Source organism: Rhinolophus sinicus, linkage group LG03 (assembly GCF_036562045.2).
Source record: "Rhinolophus sinicus isolate RSC01 linkage group LG03, ASM3656204v1, whole genome shotgun sequence".
Lineage (NCBI taxonomy): Eukaryota > Metazoa > Chordata > Mammalia > Chiroptera > Rhinolophidae > Rhinolophus > Rhinolophus sinicus.
The window spans coordinates 38,987,886-39,007,253 of NC_133753.1; the positions used below are offsets into that span (position 1 = coordinate 38,987,886).

Consider the following 19,368-nt stretch of genomic DNA (forward strand, 5'->3'; position numbering starts at 1 on the left):
GGTGCTATGGGCTGTACAAGCCAGATCCCACAGTTACACATGTTTTTTCAGGTAACCCTGAAAATGGCATATCTAGGGTGGACGTCCCCAAATGGCATTTGTGACCAAGAAACCTTGGACAATCTTTGAAAAAACAAATTGCTAATTACTGGGCAGCACCTCCTGGAGATTCAAAATCAGTAGAAAGGATGTCATCAATTGATTTTTAACAAGCTACCCCCGTGATTTCTTATGCATATCCAGGTTGAGGGACCACTAATGCAGAGAAAGACAGGTTTCATATTAAAAGTATTTCTTGAATTTAATTCTCTGTTGTGAAATAAACTCAGAGAAATTAAGATACACTCTTCTAAGCTCATAGCATTGTTTATTAAATGCAGAAGTCTTCTTAAAAACAATCCAACAGCTGTACCTGCTTCATCCATTTGCCTGCAGACGTGGCTCCTCCCCTGTTCTTCTCCACTTCAGTCCCTTCCTTAGTTTGTCCTTTGAGGATTTTTCCTCACCTGCCCAAGCCAGGATCCTGGTCTGATGTGTACAGGATCTCTGCCTGTTTGAATGCTTTCTGCCAGATGCTCAGTAAAAGGATTTCCAATTTGTGATTTTTATTTTTCACTCTTGCTTGGATTATTTACCCTTTGATACTTATCATATAATCTTACTCCCCATTCCTGAGTCATTGAACTAGAAATGGCCAGGGGGCACTTTTCTATTTTTAATGATAACATTTAATGATAACCAGAAAGCTGGACGCTATCCTCAGAGGTCAATTTCATGCAAGCCTCACCAGGCAAATCCATCTGAAAGGAGACTCAGGCCAAGAGGGAATGCACTGCAAACTCCACACCTCTAATCAACCTCCTTTACAGATTTTGTCATTTGCAATAGATAACACTCTTAATTTGTTCTGTGTCATTTTGCAGAAATTTTGGGCAAGATGCTTGCGGGTCAGTTTCTCCATCTATAAAATGGAGGCAATAATGTAATATTACGTAATGTAATTTTCTTCTGCAAATAATTTTGTCAGGTAAATATGGCTGGTTCAAGTGTAACTAACCCAAAATGTGTTCATCATTTAAAAATGGAAACCTGCAAAGAACAATTTGATAGTAACTGCATTTTCAATGAGCGGCTTGAGGTCACAGTTCATAAAATAGTCCTGCACCACTTGGGTCGTTTTCTGCAGAATTTGTAAGCTGAAGGCATGGAATGCTCTCTGTGTAAATTCTGCATCTGCTATTTCTTACAACTGCTTTCCCTAGGGCATAAGTGACCGAAGCAGCAGAGTTAGTAGAGAAAACAGGTGTGCCTGTTCAAAGGAGGAAAGTAAGTGTATTTATGAAAATGATCTCCCCAGCACCCCGGCTCCTCTCCAGGAGAGATTCACAATCCAGGCATCCCTGTGCTCAGAGAGAGCCGACTGGCTGGTGCAGCGCTGGCTCCTGGCATGGACTTTCCAACTTGTAGCTTGGCAAGTTCAGGATGGAAGATTGGGTGAATCTTATGCCTGGGGAATAAGAGAGGCATGCTTGTTCTCTGTGGCACTGCTGAGTTCCTAGGTTTTGGCTTGTTGAAATTTTGCCAGTTAGAGTAAGAGAACTGTGCTGGGTGCATGCTTTCAAAACCTGATCCCTAGAACTGCTCATTGGTAAGTAAGGCAGATCAGGAAAGCTATGTTTTCATTTCATTTTGAAGCTTTTTAATGTTATTTTAAGAATCAGGGGCTGCAGAGCTAACACATAAGGGATCTTAATATTTAATCTTAAAGGAGAGTGAAAAACCCTCTAAAGGATGCCGAGGCTATGACTCAAGGACACATAATTCAGTGAAGACAATAAGGCCCAGGGTTTATCTGCTCTCAATATGTAAAGGTTTAGAAACTAGATCTTGTCAGTTCCTAGGAACTCTTGAAAACTAGCCGATGCCCACAAAACTTGAAAGAGATTATACCAACCAAAGTGATGATGGTTTGACTTACACTGAGAAATGATCTGTCAAATTGACTAGACACCCTTACTCGCTAGATGGAATATTTGCATCAATTTACGAGAACTATAACTCTCAAATGCACCAGGCATTTATATCAGCTTGTCTGGCACTTTTCTCTGTAGGATGGCTACAGAGAAAGCCAAAATACTATCAGAAGATTGCATGTTGGGCATGGAGGCGATTTTTGTCCATATTAATATTGAGTGCATCAAGCCATATGATCTGATGGGTTGTGCAACTACATTAGCTGTGTCCAGCTACAGGATCAGAATTCATGTCAGCCCTTTGGGTAGTGCTGGAAGCTTCCTGTGACATTTGAATTCTCTCTTTTTCTTTGTATTCTGATGACAAATTCTTTACCTCTCCCAGAGCTTCTCAAATGTGTCCTATGGCTCACTAGTCCTACCAGATTCTTTGGGGATAAAAGGATTCTGGGGTTAAAAATTCAACACTGTGTACCATATTCTCATTTTGTGGTTCGCTGTGCTCATGAGCACATTAAAAGTTCTGAGCAAACCTGTTTAACTTAGTTTACTCCCACACTTTCCAAACTCACTTGATCAAAGAACACTTTCTTTGTGGAATCTCTACTAGCATCTTGACAAACTCGGTGTTCCAGGGAATACTCCCTGGGAAATGTAGCTGTACATGCCACCAGTTGGGCAACAGTGAAGTTCTCTCTTCTTGCATTTTGCCTGGGTAACACTCAGTTTTGTGGCTGCCTTAAGGCATCTCCAGGTCCTGCCTATAATGACAGAAGACAAATGAAGCAAAGAGAAACAGGGTAAACCTTAAGAAAAGTGAAATGACCCTAGGTGGAAATAAGTTCCAAGAGGCTAGAATGGCTGGCTTCTAAATTTCCTTCTGGTCCTAAATATTTGGGGTTCTAAAGACTCTGGGGAAATAACATTCCTTTATTGGGCTTCTACACTTTTTTTTTCTCTCTCTAGCAAATGGAGAAAAATACAACTTTGCTTAGTAGGACAGGGAAGATTTTCTGAGAACCTATATGATTCATTATGAGTTTTTGTTTGTAATGGCAGGTTGGTGTCATGGGAAAAGGCCAGGCGTGACACTAGAAAACTCTGGGTTCAAATCTCCACACTGGCCCGGTTGTTACCTTGGTAAGTGACTTCAGCTCTCTGAACTGTAGAGTCTTCAACAATTCCGATGGGGAGCATCATGTCGGTGTATAATGTCATGCTGAGGACTGAAAAATGGTTGGATAACCTATAACAGTGCTAAGCACTGTACAGTCTTTCACAGGCTTGTTTCTTTTTAATCTTCCAAAACAATTCTATGCAGTAGGTTCAGCAGAATAAGAGACTAAGATGTAAGGAAGTAGCCTGCTCAACGACACCCCCACTTAGTAATGGTAGAGCTGGTATTTGAATCCAGAAGTCCATTTCCTCTGTTACAATACCACCTACAAATGCCCAGAATCTAGCACGTAAGTACGTAATCCATGTTTTAAAATATAATTGGCTTTCTTGTTGTCATAATTACCCCATAGCCAAGTGACGCAACTGATTCATGTTAAATATGAAACTATGAAAAAAGGCAGAGAAGATGACCCTCTGAAACTCTCAAGCCAGATAAAACTTATATATTATTTAACATAAGTAGTTTTATTAAATTATATGTAGAAAAGTCTGCATGATGCTTGGTAATCACTACATACAGAATTTTTTTGTTTGTTGTGTACAGGTACTATTATACAGACTGAATGCTCCATATTGGCAGAGAGTGTCATGTTTTACAGTGAATATTTGCGGTCACCCAACCTTTTGGTGATTTCACATATTATGAGAGCTACCTTTCCAAGATAGAAGCCAGATAATGCATATCTTGGATTCTGTGGCCGGGGAGAAAGCCTGTGACCTGGGCTCTGTGACATGACCCATGCAAGGTGCATTTGGAAGTGAGCTACGGGAGGAGATGGCTACATGGGAGGGAACCAGTCTTCTGCTAAGAATGAGGTGGAGTTGGGGGGCAGGCAACAGTGGCCGAGTCTCTGCCTCCAGTCCTAAGGGTCTTAGGTACTGAGTATCAGTGCAGTAGTGTTTTTCTTAGAGAAGCCCCCATGCTGTGGTTCAGCATCATTTCTGGCTGTGTAGCTTCAGGGTTTGGCACTCTGGTCCTCCTGGCAAGTCCTGAGCTACCTAATAAGTACCGTTGAATTTCTTTTTCCGTTTAAACTTCCCAGAGTGGATTCTGTTGTTTGTAACCCCAAATCATCATTGATACACTGTTTAATTGTAATGCTTAATACTCTTATAGGTATACATTAGATGCTCAATGAATGCTTGATGAATGCATAAATAGAGAGCAATTGTGAAACCATTTGGTGATGTGTGTGTGTGGGTGGGGTGGGTGGGTGTGCATCCTGCTGTATCTATTAAAACTAAAAAAGCTTTGATCTTGATCCCTTGGAAACTTCATCTATGGGTTGTGTAAAGGAGCATTTTTTTTTCTACCTGTGACTTTGTAGGAGCATTGAAAATATTAATATACACTTCCTCACCATCATTGTGTTGAGGCGCTGTTACTGGAGATATACGGACACGTTTATACCAGATTTCCTTCCTCTGTAATTACATGGACTAGTTTTCCTCATTTCTGCTTGTGCAAAGGAAATTTGGAATGTGTGAAGTCTGGGGTGAAGTTTTGGGTTAAAGCTGACATTTTTCTAGTGAAGAATCTACCTGCAGATTGCTTCATCCTTTGAGAAACACTTAACTAGGAGTCTTACAGAGTCCCAGGAACACTTTTTTAATTTGCTATTTTTGTTTCATATTTTAAAGTATATTTTACTATTTATAAGGGATTATTCAGAAATTGGTCCAGTTTAGTATTAAATTTTGTGGTAGTTCAGGTGATAGCAGATCCTTGTTTGCCACCCGTTGTTTAAGACTTAGGATGCCCCAAATAACAAAGTTTTATAACTCAGTTACGTGTAAGATTTACTTCAGAAACTATATAAAATGGGAGACTTATATGTTGGACTGAACTTTCCTGGACAGTTTTGCAGTTCTGGCTGAGCATCAGCTGGTTTCTCGGTTGAAGAAGAGGTTCTGAACAGAAAAGTCATACTAAATTTTGGATTTGGAATTCTACTTGGAAAGAGGCGGAAAGAGGTCAATGAGTAGCAAGGAAGGGCACCAGTAGATCACATCCCCAGTTCTTTCTCTCAGGCCCAAAGGAAGACTGGCTTCCCTGGGGTAATCCACCCACTTCTGCTCTGGTCTCTTTACTAAACATAACACCTATGACCTTCTCCAAGAGAAGTAGGTATATGCTGGAATTTCAAGATCACCTTCTTTATAATTTTTTTTTCCATTCAAATAGTTATTAATTATGGGAAATTTCACTAAAAAGAGCTGACACATAGGAAGTTGTTTTGTGAAGGTTACTTTTCCCCTGAAGAAAAAAGAACTGATGCCCACATAATCAGAAGTGCCTGGTTTATCTGCAGCAGGACATTGAAAAGATAAAGTTGACACTCCATTTTAATCCCACCTCCAGCAGAGTCAAGTGTTTGTGGCACTTCTCTTTGTCAAGAATCAAGGATGAAATGTGCAAGAAACAGGTTTTTGTTTTTGTAACAATAGCTGCTAAGTAACTACTATCATCCACCTCCTGTTACCAAGTTTTGGGCAGATAGTGTCTGGGTGGGTATTTCCAGCAGCTTTCTCCATATTTTGGTACTTTGATCACACCATAATCTTTGAATATCTGTTTATATACCCACTGCACTGTTTCTCCTCTCATGTTCAAATCTGGCAATGTAACCGCAATTTTGTAAGTCTGCAAGGGAAGTGTAATGGGAAATAGTGTATCACTGTGCTTTTAAAAGAAGTGCAAAGAAAACAAACACTCATGTGTAATATTTCTTTCTTGGCATATCTGAATCAGACTCTTATTATTCAGAAATTGGTCTTAGACTCTTGCTAATTAGTCATTTCTTTGGGTTTCACCTTCAGTAGAAGCCTATACTGGCCAGCAGTTGCCATAGAAATCGCATTGTGCTTACCTTAGAACTCGGCAGCTGATATTTAGGGCTGGGATGGACAAAAGGTGTTAACTTCATCCAGCAGGGTTCTGGAAGCATAAAAGCAACTGCCTCTTGCCAACACAATATTAATCTTGTGTCACATAAGTGTGTTCTGTTAGCAAGGTGAGTCTTTTGTCCTGTGGAAAGGGAGAAAGTAGAAATAGCCTTTTTATTTTGAGGCCTTGTGCGTTGGCACTTATACTCTATTTTATAGTGTAGAATAAACTTGATTTAAGGAATCAGACTGTTTATACCGCGAAGTACTTGACATGATGTACATACACATTTAAATTCTCAACTTTGCTATTTTCAGAATTTGGCTTTGTTTTCTCCCTTAAAACCTGAGGTCTGATTTTTTTAAACTAATATGTATATATCATATCATCACAGATGATATGATATGCATCTAATATTTTAGTATGGATGTTCGAGCTATTTGTTGTGCTTGGATATATTTACATGAGTACACTTGTGTGTATTGAAAAAATGTAATTGTACTTGCTGTTTTATAATTTTCAATTTCCCACCATATCATATCACAAATAATTTGTTTTGTTAAATACCCTTTAAAAATGTGACAATGCTCTGATATAGACATGTACCACACTTTGTTTAGCTAATCCCTAATGTAGTACATTTAATTGCTTTTTAGGTATATTAAAAGTGCATGTTCCTTATGCGTAAATCCCCGGATTCATCTCTGGTTAGGTTCTCAGCATAAATTCCTAGAAACTGAACTGGTAGTTCAAATGATGTACACGTTTTGACACATATTGCCAAATTGCCTCCAAAAGGTTGAACCAAATTGCATTCTTACTCGTATTGTATGTATGTGTCGGTTTCTCTCCATGCTTGTGTATACTGATTATTATTTCTTTCTAAATTCTTAACCACTTGATAGGAAAAAAAGAAAGTACCTCATTATTTATAGATTCGCATTTTGAGGTACAATGGTCTTATCTTCTGCGTCATTATTTCTAGAAACTCTTAGTTTCTCCTACTTAACATGTTTTAAAAGGGACAGACACAGCAGTGTTTTAAATACAGTAAAAGTTGTGTGTGGAAGTTTAAAGCTGGGATTGAGTAGAGAATTCATAGTTCTGCAGATGTCCATCTGTTGAGATTTTCCTGTAATTAATACAGGCTGCTTCTTTGGTAACATGAAATGGGCCACTTTGTCTACTATTATTCCTTAACACAGATCTTGGATATGTATTGTATAGTCAGAAAAGCTCAATGGGAAATTATGCAGAGATTTCTTGGGCTACGTCTTGAGGAGATATATTTGTGAATTCAAGGCTGTTTAATTTGACTGAATCCAGGTACCAGATAGCAGCATTCAAAAGGGACATAGCACCCATCTGAACATAGTTCTGTGTTCCTTCTTTTATCATAAGACTCTGACACTTACCTACGTGCACGTGCTCTTTGAGGTTAAAGTAAAAATAGGCACAAAAATGTTCAGGTGTTTCTGGACAATATGCAAGCAGAGCACTTTGGGGTCCATTCTTCATCTCCTACTGTTTCTACCATGGCCTGAAGGGTAGGAAGAGAAATCATTAGTTTTCTCCAATAGTGGAATCATTGGCAGGTAGTTTGAGAATGCAAGTGGATCCTCTAAAAGCCAGGAGATGATTTATGCCTTTGTGAGAACTCTGAGAGATCAACCTGCAGACCTCTGCCAGGAATCAAACAGATAGCCAGTGGATAAGAAACCACACCAACTGGACAAAAAGGGAGCAGTTCTTGCCCTTATCATAATATACCATGTCTGGTTGCTTTTCTTGACTATTCCCTACTTCTCCATCTAAAGCAGTTAGTCCCTGCTCTGTGCTCTCTTTTGCACAATATCTCTATTTTGGCACTGGCTTCAAGGCATGCCTTGTAATTATAGTTTCATCAGGCTGTTCAGATACTACACCTTGAGCTTCATGTCTTACCTTAAGTCTCTAAAACAATACTTGGTATATGCAGGCATCCATATTTGCATGACTTTTCTGTGGTAAGGTTATTAGCCTTAGGCTTTTCTGCATGGTGACTAAAAGGGCAGCTTAGGACACCCAGCAGGCACGGCTTTGCTAGGCCTGAGTAGACCTGGGAATCTGCTATATTTCACATTAGTCTCAAATACTGCATTGCCCTCTGGGACTTTATTTTGCCTCCAGTTTTCTTAGCTTTGCCACTATTGAAATATCACAGGGGTTGTAATTTTCAAAAAACATTATGGAGACCTGTTTGATAGTAATAGTAGGAAAGGAGCAGATATTATGTGAATTTATTTAAAGATAGTGTAAAGTGATGACTTTTAGTTTATCTGTAATCTGAAAGGGTGGGGAAGGGACCATTGCAAGGAATTGCAAGCATTTCTGTTACTCTTTTAAGGAGACTGGAGTGTTCTAAACACGCCTGAACTGGGCGCTTCTTAAATTAACTGGAGTCCGAATGATCTAACCAGTGTCATAATCTCAGTTCCCGTGAGAAGTACAAGATGCCCTTTGTGTAAAACCTAAAGTTTTAATTTTAGTTTACCTGGGAAATATCTTAATAGGTCAAATAACCAGTAAAGTGACCAAATAATGCATGGATCATTTATTTCAAATTAGACATGCAATTTTAGTTTAAAATAGTTTGTTTCAAAAATGCTATATTTGCGGCATTCTGTATGGCTTTCAGATTTGGTTATTGTCTATTGAAAATAATCAAAGGTGACTATTCTTTATACCTCAGCACATAGAAGAGATTCAATAAATACATACGTGTATTTCAAAGTCTCAAACCTGAAGGTGAAGAATCATTAAGTTTAATTTTGATTGGGAAGACAGATAAAACAGGCTATTATTAGACTTTGGTTTATTTCTAAGTAATATGTCCTACATAAATATGGCCCTTATGACAACTTTATGTAAAATTTCTCTACTTTTGTATTTTCTGTAGTCCATTAGAAAAAATTGCACACGGGCATTTTTTGATAATTTGAATAGGAAAAAAACAAACAAACATGGGAAGTAGGTAAATCTTGTCTCAGTGTCTACTTTTTACTTGAGCCTAACTCTCACCTCACATCAAATTACATAGGCAAAAAGTCTGTTCCTCTGAGAATAGCAATTGCGTCACTCCATGTGTGTTTCTTATTTGGACTGATAGACTTTTTAAAAAAAAGAAATTCTAATTTCTTTCCACTTTTGCATGGGCTTTGAGTTTTGGCTCGAGTGTATACTATAGTTACTAAATCGTAACTGTGATTTGGCCCCTCTTATTAGTAGTCTGTCAGCTTTATTCATATGAACTGCATTCCTTTGGAGAAATAACTTTTGAACTTTTTGGATTGCTGTCCCATTTTCACAGTTGCAAACCCCCATGATGGGAACTTTATATGTTCTCAGAGATTTTTTTGAGCCAGGGGTATAGAGAGGAGGAAAGGAGAATGAGTACAGATAGAGCTGATGAAAGATACCAGAGAATACCTTAATTATTCAGCAGGTCTTTGTCACTTTTAAGCCAGAGACATATTTTATTTTAAAGAGAAAAATCCTGATTTAACTAATGTATCGAATACATTCCAATGAGCTTCCTCTTCCCAGGGCCTCTGGTCGCTCAGTTGCAGTATCGTTTTTTTCAAAAGAAAAAATATAGGACAAATCTTTATATTTTCGTAAAGTTTTGGAAGGAATTGTCAGTTATGAATGCAGGTTGTTCACAAACTGTAGGAAAAAATAAAATGGCCGTTAAAAAAAGGGTGTGTTCCCTTCTGAATATGGAATTTGGCTCTATTCTACAAAATGTAACACGAAAGCTTGAACTTTAAAAATTCAAGTAGGGAAATAGTTAATTATGGCGCATCTGCATTATGAAATGTTATATAGCCTTTTATAAGAATAAGGTAGGTATATCTACTCAGGGGTAGAAGACCTGGAGCTCTGCAGGGCCAGGCTGGATGTGGGGCTGGAAACTGCAGGAGCTGATGGTTTTCTTAGAGTATGGGTCCCGCCAGAGGAACTCCTGGTTCTGAGTGGTCCTGCTGATAATTGGGTACAATGTTGCTGGATCTTTTCATTTTTTAAAAAAAATGGGAAATATGGGCTTCTTATGTTGAAAACAATTTTAAAAATTTAAAAGGATTTGTGAACTGTGGGCTATGAGTTTGCAACTTCTGGTCTATATATACTCATCTGGAATGAGACAAATTGAGACATCTGAGACAAATTGTTAAAGGAAGTAAAGCAACCTACAAAACAATACACATAGTATAATCCCATTAATTACAAAAACCCTCTGTCATTACATATGTGTCTATATACATATATGTTTGTAAACACATGGAAAAAAAGTCTATAAAATATTCTCCACATTGCTAACCATTATTACTACTGAGGAGGGAGGTGTGACGTCTATTTGCGGGGAGAGGGTGGAGTTGTTTAGGGAAGGTTTTTGCTTTTAGTCTGTATGCTTTTATATTGTTGACACTTTACAAAAATCAAAATGTTTTTATATATTGCTTATGTAACTAAAAACTGTTTAAAACTGGATTTTAATGTTCAATGACCAAAGTTTTTCTACTTGGTAATGTCATTTCTGAGGGTGCAGTTAAAAAAGTAGAGAAAAAGAATAAAAACATTTTGTGTCCTTTTAGTCTCAGTCATACTAACAATAAGACATTGATAGGCTTTGGAAAGTTATTGCTGAAATGAGGGCATTTTCATGTACTGCTGTAGCAGACTCAATTTTACGACTATGAAGAAATATCAAAGCCCATTTTTATTATGTATGTTGGTTTTGTTTTTTTCATTGATAAATTGATAGCTTCTGGGTCATTAAGTGGGTGCTTAGTTTCCTCAATGGGTGATGCAGCATCACAGTCTTCATTCTTTCTATCCTGTCAATAGTTAGTCACTTCCCTTAACTGCAGCGTCTTGGGAATCTGTTTTATTGATCAAGTATTAAATGGATGAACCATTGTCGATCCATCTATTACTACTGGGATGACAACTCAAAGTAAATAACCTGTTGATTGCTGATCCCTCCCTCAGTGTACAAATAATACAAAGGTCTGTACATTGAAAAATTACTTAGCTCAACAAGTTCATCTCTATTTACTTAAAATTGCTATAAAGAAAAGAGAAATAAAATGAAAGAGGCTTTATCATTTAGATGAAAAACGGAAGAACAAAGCCATTTATTTCCAATATGAAGTGTATAAAATGAGAATACCAAATGTGTTTTCTTACCTCTTTACATTTTGCAATTGTCCATATGCTGCAGAGCTTAAAATTGAATGATTCATAGACAACATGGTGAAATGCTATGTAAGTTCATGCTGTATGTGAACTCTTGTAAATTGCAGTGCTGACATGAACTCAAAACCTTCACCATTCCAATTCATTGTTTGAAAACACATGTTTCAGTACCAGAGTGGCAAAGACTCCCTAGACAAGCGTTGCTGCACTCAATCTACAGTCCTACTGGCGATTTAAAAAAATCTCCTAACAATTAAATACTTAAAGAATGTTACAATCATTCCTCCTGTTTCTTATATCAAATTGTACGATGGAATTCCATTTAGATCTTTCCTCAGCGAGAAGGAAAGAAAAGTGAATGAAAGTATACCATTCAAAATATTAAAAATGATCTGGGAGCGAGATGGAAGGTTGTTTCATTACTGAGGGTTACTGAATAAGGGAGAATAAAAGAACGTTGTTGCAGCATTTTATTATCCACTCTCCAGCTGAATGCAGTTGTGGGACTCTTGGTAAAACTGCTGCTTTATCTTAAATGAACTGCAGTATGTTGCAGTACTGAAGTGTTTCAGAAGAACAGTCACTCCATTATTTTTGCAGAGATTACCTGCTTTAAGTGAAATCTATACGGAATCCTTTCTGACCTGTTTGGTATTGTGATATTGATAACCAGCCACACTTTCCAGCCCCTTATCTCGCCTTCTACGGGATAATCTTTTCTTCTGGATCTTAATTCTGCTAATAGCACCCTTGACTGGCTGCCAGACAACAAACACAGGCAGGTGAAAAATGAATGGCTCCAGCCTGACCGCTGATAACTTCCAAAGGCTTTTTATTCTCAGAATTCCCTCCAAAAAATACAAGATGACAGGATGCCTGTCAATCGCATTCCTCTTGCTCTATTCTGCAGGCACCCAGCCTCCCCCTCTAGCCCCCCTCCCTTCTTATAATTTTCTTGAAAGGGAATGGCGAATTGATCTCTGTTCTATTTGGTTTTTTTTTAATGCATTTTTACTTTTTTAAAAAATTTACAAAGTAATATATATGTGTTAAGAAAGCCTAGAAAACCCACAAGAGTTTATGAATTTAAATGCTTTTCTCTTTCCTTTTTTGTAGTGGTTAATCACTGAAAAGAGTTTGATGTGAATTCTCCTAGATCTCTTCTACATACACATCAACATATATGTCTATCTTTCTTTTTTCTTTTTAAAGGACAACAAAAAGTGATAACATGCTATTCATCTTGTGTTGTTCTTAATATCTCATGAAGATTCTTCCTTAGAACATAAAAATACTCTTTATCCTTATTTAATGGCTGTAAAATATTTCATATTGTACATGTAACATAATTCATTTAATCAATCACCTATTTATAAGCATTTTTATTGTTTCTAATTTTTTTATAGTCTATGTTTAATACATTTCTAATTCCATTTACTACATTGAACATTCTCATATTTTCACAGTTATACAAAATTATTTCTAGTTGAGGTTCTTAAACCCCCATTATTTTTGGTTTCTGTATATATATATTTTTTAAATCGGGAACACATGATATTACCAAATTAAAGGTGGGAGATGGAGAAAGTAATTTTCCATGTAACTGGTTAATACATAGATTTACCTTCTGTGATTCTGAGTCTTGATGTAGTTTAAAATGAATGTATACCGCAGGTATGCAAAATAGTTTTAGAGAAAATACTTTCCTGATTTATTATCTGTGGATATAGGTTATACAATTCTGGGGGAAAAAAGAACCTAGAAGTTTTTATTCTGTGAAATCAATATACTACATGTGTAGCATTTGTACTCTGAAAAGTGCTGAAAACAGCTTACTGCCTTCCCCTTGCAAGGGGCTCTGGAAAGCCCATAGTGCAGGCTGCAGGGGCAACAACGGCTTGTGGACTTCAGAGTAAAATTGTGTACTCCTAAAGGAATCTCTGTTGTCCTATGATTCTCAGACCTGGGCACTGTATTTAACAAAGTAGTGAAATCAATCTCAGAATAAGACTCGTTTGGTACCAGAGCAATGATTTAGGTGGAACATTTGAACATATGATTATAAGGTAAGTCCTACTAAGGAGGCCTGGCATGATTAGCTTTGCTGGAATATATAAAAGTATCAACTGTTCCTTCAGGGAAATCATTTTAATAGATAACAGCATGTTGTACAATGTTTCATCAGTGATATTTAGATCTAAATTAAGAGCAGTTGTGAGATGGGTTGCCGATTTTTCTTGTGATAAAAGGGAAATAGTTCAAGAAATATAGACCAGATGTTATCTTAATCCAGACCTCATGTAAAAAAGCACACTATGGGACAGTAATAATAGTCCATTCTACCTGTTTTTAATTTTCCTACTCTCAGACACCCCCTGTGAAAAATAGATTAAACCAACACATCATTTATGCATCAGCACTAGACCGGGGTTTACTTTGTATGGAATGTACAGATTGAAGTTTGCAGTCATTGGTTTTTGATAAATGTTTTAAAATGCTCATTTGACAGTAGCATTTAAGGGGAAAAGGCCCTTAGACAGTCAATTGCTTAGAAGAAAAGTTCACAGTTTGCGGATAATCCAGACTTCAATAAAGATTCTTAAATTCATTGCTCCTTGACTCAAAGTTAAAATCTGTAATAAATGTATATAAAGTCAATATCAGAAAAATGGGTAGTGTGAAACGTCTCCTGATCCTGAAAAGTGCTTTTAGTTCTTTTGTAAGCTAGAAGCTTACAACTGTCGAGTAAGGAAGGAAGCATGGCTTAGGTGGTCTCCAGTGTATCATCCACTGTCCTGTCCCCAAGGTGGGTAGGTAGAGGAGGGTTTCAAGGGTTCATGGAGACCCTCTCATCTCACCTCATCTGTGCCTGAGATAGACTCTGTTAATTATAGTGTTGTAGGTTAAAATCTGATACCAGGTAAGTCTTTGAAAGGTGTATGTCTATCTATGAGCTCACGTATGTGAGAGCTATCCACAGGGACCCTGAGAGCATAAGAAGCCTGCAGGGGCCTGGTATGGAGCTGATATGGATGAAGCAGAATGGGTGGAAAACCAGAGGGAGGAATAGGGGCCCAGGAGACCAGAAGTACACATTCAAGGGTGCCAGGGCTACTCAGTTTCAATCTCTATTATCATTCAGGTATGCTGGTTAGCTTTAAAAGTTACTTCATTTTCTTTGTTTCTAGATACATTGGAAATCTCTATTGTAATGTAAAATATCTTGAATTTTTTTATATCATGGCAAAATATACAAAACATAAAATCTACCATTTCCACCGTTTGAAGTGTACTTTCAGTGGCATCAAGTATATCCACATTGTTGTGAATCCATGTCTAGAACATTTTTCATCTTCCCAAATTGAAACTCTACACATTACAGCCTCCTCCCCATCCCTTGGTAACCACCATTCAACTTTCTGTCTTATGATTTTGACTGCTCTAGAAACCTCACAGATGTGGATTCATACAATATTGTCCTTTTATGACTGGCTTATTTCACTTAACATAATAATGTCCAGGATCATCCATGTTGTAGATATGTTAGAATTTCCTTCCTTTTGAAGGCTGAACAATATTCCATTGTGTGTATATATATATATATATATTACACTTTGTTTATCCATTCATCTATCTGTGGACACTTGGATTGCTTCCAACTTTTGGCCATTGTGAATAATGATGCTGTGAATCTCCTGGTTTTTAGAACAATATGCTGGCCACACGATCATGTCTTCAGGCTAGATTAAACCTTTGGGCAGCCCGTTGTGACCTCTGCATAAGTACAGAGCATGTGTGGCAGCCAAATCCTACTTTTTCTCGAATGGAAAGTAGCCATGTATAGAAAGGGACACTAAAGCAATAATTTAATGGAGTCCCCAATGGCCCCTAAAAGAGTTAAAATAGGCTGGAATTCTCATCCTGGGGATACGCTCCCAGGGGGAGAATTCCGTTCATTGTAATTATGGCTGCCTCCAGGTCTTGCCTTCTTTCTGTTGTCTGGTGCCAACGGCAATTCCTGTGCTGAACAGAATAATCAGGACTACCTCCATGAGCACCTACCCTGTGGAAGACCCCGGGCATTTTTTCTAGGAGAATCAATGCTCTTTTCAAAATGTGATATTTCCATTTTTATTTCACGACAGAGAAGCAAGACTGTGTAATAAGAAAAATGAGTCTTTAGGGGCCGCCCACACAGCTCGACCTCTGCAGGGGGAGCGTTCCAAACAGCTTCAATAGGAATTACAAGTCAGGATTTACATTTTTAAATAATTAACCTTCCGATCACCAGTGACAGTCTGAGGGCTTTTTAATGACCATTGTTGCTTTAATTGTAGGCACAGCAAAAGCTATAGAAAATTTTTCTTATCATATTGTAGGCAAAAATGTGGTTTTTGTCCTTCTGAAGCAATAACTGCAAGTTTTCTAACTTGTAAGTTACTTACCAAGATGTATCTCGTTCAGCATCGTATCCTCAGTGCTGAGCACCAAGCCACGCACACCGCGCGTGCTCGAGAAATATTTGTAAATACTGGAGTTTTGGACAACTGTATGCAATTATTATAGGAAGGTATTAAAAGGGTTTCAAGAATGAGGAAACTCCCAAATGTAGGATGAAAAGTACATCTCAGTTTCTGTGTTATGCATATTCTTTCTGAAATCATTATTTGCTTTTAAAACAAAGACTTGTGAAAATGAGCTCTTAATGTAAAAAAGACCCCGTCAGGAGCTGCAGCGGCACATACCGGTTGATACTGAAAGCGTGTTATTAGTAATGACCGAAGACCTTTAGCCTCCTGTCCAAAATTCTGTTTTACTGTATAGAATGAGAATGTAAACTCTATCATGTTGGGCTATTTAGTAACTTATTAGTGCATTCATCTTTTCATCATTTGACAGGTGGAAGTAGTAGTTCAGTTTTTAGTTTTAATTATAAGGGATTCCAGATGTAGAATGCTACACAAATTAAAACCAGAGCTGCTCATATGTCTTTTCAAAGCAGGCTGACTTCAAGGTATCTGCTTTTCATTTCAAAATGTTATTAAAGCTATTACTAAGAAATTCATAGTCTTAGCCTGTTCCAATAATTGACACCTTTAAAGTGACTAAACAGATTTAGAGTGTGCAGAAAAGTAAATTTGTCTTAGAGAATGACCCTAATCATCTATTTCCATATAATGGACAAATCAGTGCCCTTGGTATTAGCTTGGGAGTTGATGAATTAAGTCGAAGGGTTCCCCTCTCCTCTCGCTCTTTCTCAGTTTTACTTTTGTCTTCCTAATTAAACTTTATTTACAGAAATTTGCAATTTAGAAGTGAAGATTTAAGGATCTGTGCTTACCTGAACTTGTGGTTCCTCAATTTTATTTTTGCCCCTTGGAACGAGGAAAACCATTTTCATGGACACGAGACCACTGAAACCAGAAAATTTCTGTTTTTTAATTATTGTGATAAAAAGTCTTGGCAGTGCTGTCCACTGAAACTTTCCAACACCCATTTCCTAGCTCTCTGTTCATTGTACACCTATGAAAGTGGCTTCATAAAGAGCAGAGGTTTTTAGTAATTAGAAGGATAGCTGGCCGGGCTGATAAATTAGAGAAATAACTTGTTTGGTGTAAACCGAGCCTGTTTCTGAGGCAGAAATGTTAGGCTTTTATCCTCTGGAGTGTGATTGAAAGGGTGAGAAGTTAATTTGGCAGCCTCGCTTCTATGGTTTCATAATGTTTCTCTTCACCCCCTCCCTCCAGCCCCAGCGAAGTCGGGGGTTGCAGCGCTTTGCGCCTGCCCTCATACAAGGCAGGACCGTGACCCGAAACGGAACCCCTCTCCCCAGGGCACTTTCTGAGCAGCAACAGCTTGGCTCAAGTGTTTCTTATGAACAGCCGTCCTGAGCACTTGATCTAAATCATGCCATTTCCTTCACAGCATGGCACAGTTAACAAGTCAGTGCACCAACACAATCTACAGATGGCAGTTCAAAAGGTGCGGGTCCCCCCAGCAAGATAAAGGGCAGGCGGTTCCAGGGGGATGCTCATTACCCGGATGCAGCCGGGGGCTCGGGAGGGGTGTGAGCGCAGCGCTGGGAGGCGGGTGGGGGGCGGGCGCAGGAAGGGGGTTGCGTCAGCCCAACTCCGAAAATGCACGCGTGTCTTCGCAAATCAAGCCAGTGTTCGGAGAGATATGTTATTGAAGTAAAGTGCAAACAGCTTGCAGAAAAAGGCTGCATTCACCCTGGGCTGCCTCCTTCCAGAGCCTGGAGAGGAGAGAGGGTGGTGACAGGGTACAGCACTTACCTTGCTCCATTTATCTGCAAACCCTGGCAATTTCCTGAGCAAAGCCCCCAACATCAAAAGCGGTGAGGGGGGAACTACCGGCGAAAGCACGAGTCCCCCGGCGCTGGGAAAGCGCCCTGATCCGCAAAGGCGGGGCCACCTTCTAGATCGCGGCCTGCGCTCCTCCGCAAATTACATTAGCGCTAATGTCCAGCGAAGAATCTACGAGACATATTGGGCCTTTAGACTTCAAAACAGGCCTAAATTAGAACCACATTGCGGGAATACTTCTTAGCTAACATTTATATTACTTCAGTTACCAAATCCAGACTAAGTCCCGGACTCGGCAGGGGAGGACATAATATATTAGGAAGTAAGAGGAGGGTGTTCTCTTCTGGCCTCCTTTTATAAAACTGTACAAAAACTTTCCTCGCACTAGCAAGGAAATGACTACAAGGCCCTAAAATGTGGATTTCCAGAGGCAGATGGGGGGCCGCTCCCCGCCCAAGGCGGCCCCCCAGCTGTGTGTCTGCCGCGCCTTGGGGGAGAGTTTGCGCACCCGGAGTCGGGCTGCGGGGAGAAAGGCTCAGGTATCAGGCAGGTAATTAGACACGAAGAGCGAGATTCAGCAGGGGCTCGGTGAGTTGTCAGAGGATGAGAGCTACCTCAGGAGACCCAATCAGCCTCTCCTATACTGATCTTTGAAAGCAAATCTCTTTGGGAACGCGCGAGCTGGTGCTTTACCACGAATTTCAGCGCTCAGGAGAAAGGAACGCGGCAGCGCAGTTTATTTCTGAGTTCTGTCAAAGCAGCCAGTGAAGATTTTTCCTTTCTGCACTTATTTTAATGTGAACACACTGAAATGGAGAACATTCCTACAGCTCAGAAATTTCAACAGCAGAACTGCCTGAGAGGGGCTAGATGGTGTGAGAGATGCCACTTTACAGACTGTACAGGAAGAATTCAAATTTACAAAGGGTGACTTTGAGGTAACTCTGCTGCCCAGACTGGTCTGAACTATTAATATCCTTGCCAAATGATTCCCACCATGAGCTCCTCTATTTCCCCATTTTTATCACCCCTCTTCCTACCCCCTCCAAAAAAGTGGGAGGAGGTAGCCGGGAAGAAAAGGGAAATAATGCTGAAGGGTGATAAGCCAGCAGATTTAAAGTTCAGGCTTGGCAGAAGGGGGTTAGTTCCAGCTGGGCCCCGCCCAGTAGGATAGAGATTTCACAATAGCCTATCCTATTAAGGGCCCCCAGAACCATAATCCAGGGACTGCCACTATTGTCCCTATCAGGTTTCTGAATACTCTTTCATACAATGAGCGCTTGAAAATCTCTCATTGATTTTCAGAAGGAAAGTCAATTTTCAGAATGGAACTCAGTGTTACAGTGCACTGCTATGAGCTGTAGCATTTTCTCTCTAAAGTTTATTCCTACATGAAATTTCCATGACTAGGGAAGGTATGATATTGGAGAGAAAGTCATATATACCTATAATTGAACAATATTTGTTTTGTCAGAGGCTCACATTGCATGATGTACTTTGGATTTTTTTTATCAAAAGGGAAAGTTTAATTCAACATCTCTCATCTTAATTTTATTCGGAATCTCCATTGGGACAAGCATGAAGATGATTAGTTTCTCTTTGCTTAGTGTTGAAGAGGCTATCAGCTTAAAGTAACTGGGTGGACTCACAAATGATGTCTAACATGAAAATGTATGAAATTGGTCAAGGACTAAAACTGCCTTTGTATCCCCATAGAAATAAACATAATGTAGTGATCACCTCAGATTCTCAGGATCTTTGTTGGCAG

The 19,368-nt window shown here is 39.0% G+C and overlaps 1 long non-coding RNA gene across 1 annotated transcript; it reads right to left on the reverse strand.

Moving 5' to 3' along the window:
* Nucleotides 1-342: 342 nt before the first annotated feature.
* Nucleotides 343-18,109, reverse strand: LOC109444450 (uncharacterized). Its single transcript, XR_002136860.2, has 6 exons — nt 17,571-18,109; nt 16,619-16,691; nt 7,455-7,579; nt 6,023-6,180; nt 3,110-3,199; nt 343-2,734 (listed from the first exon to the last, which is right to left on the reverse strand). It is a non-coding gene; the product is annotated as an uncharacterized LOC109444450 (long non-coding RNA).
* Between the last annotated feature and the right edge of the window lie 1,259 nt (nt 18,110-19,368).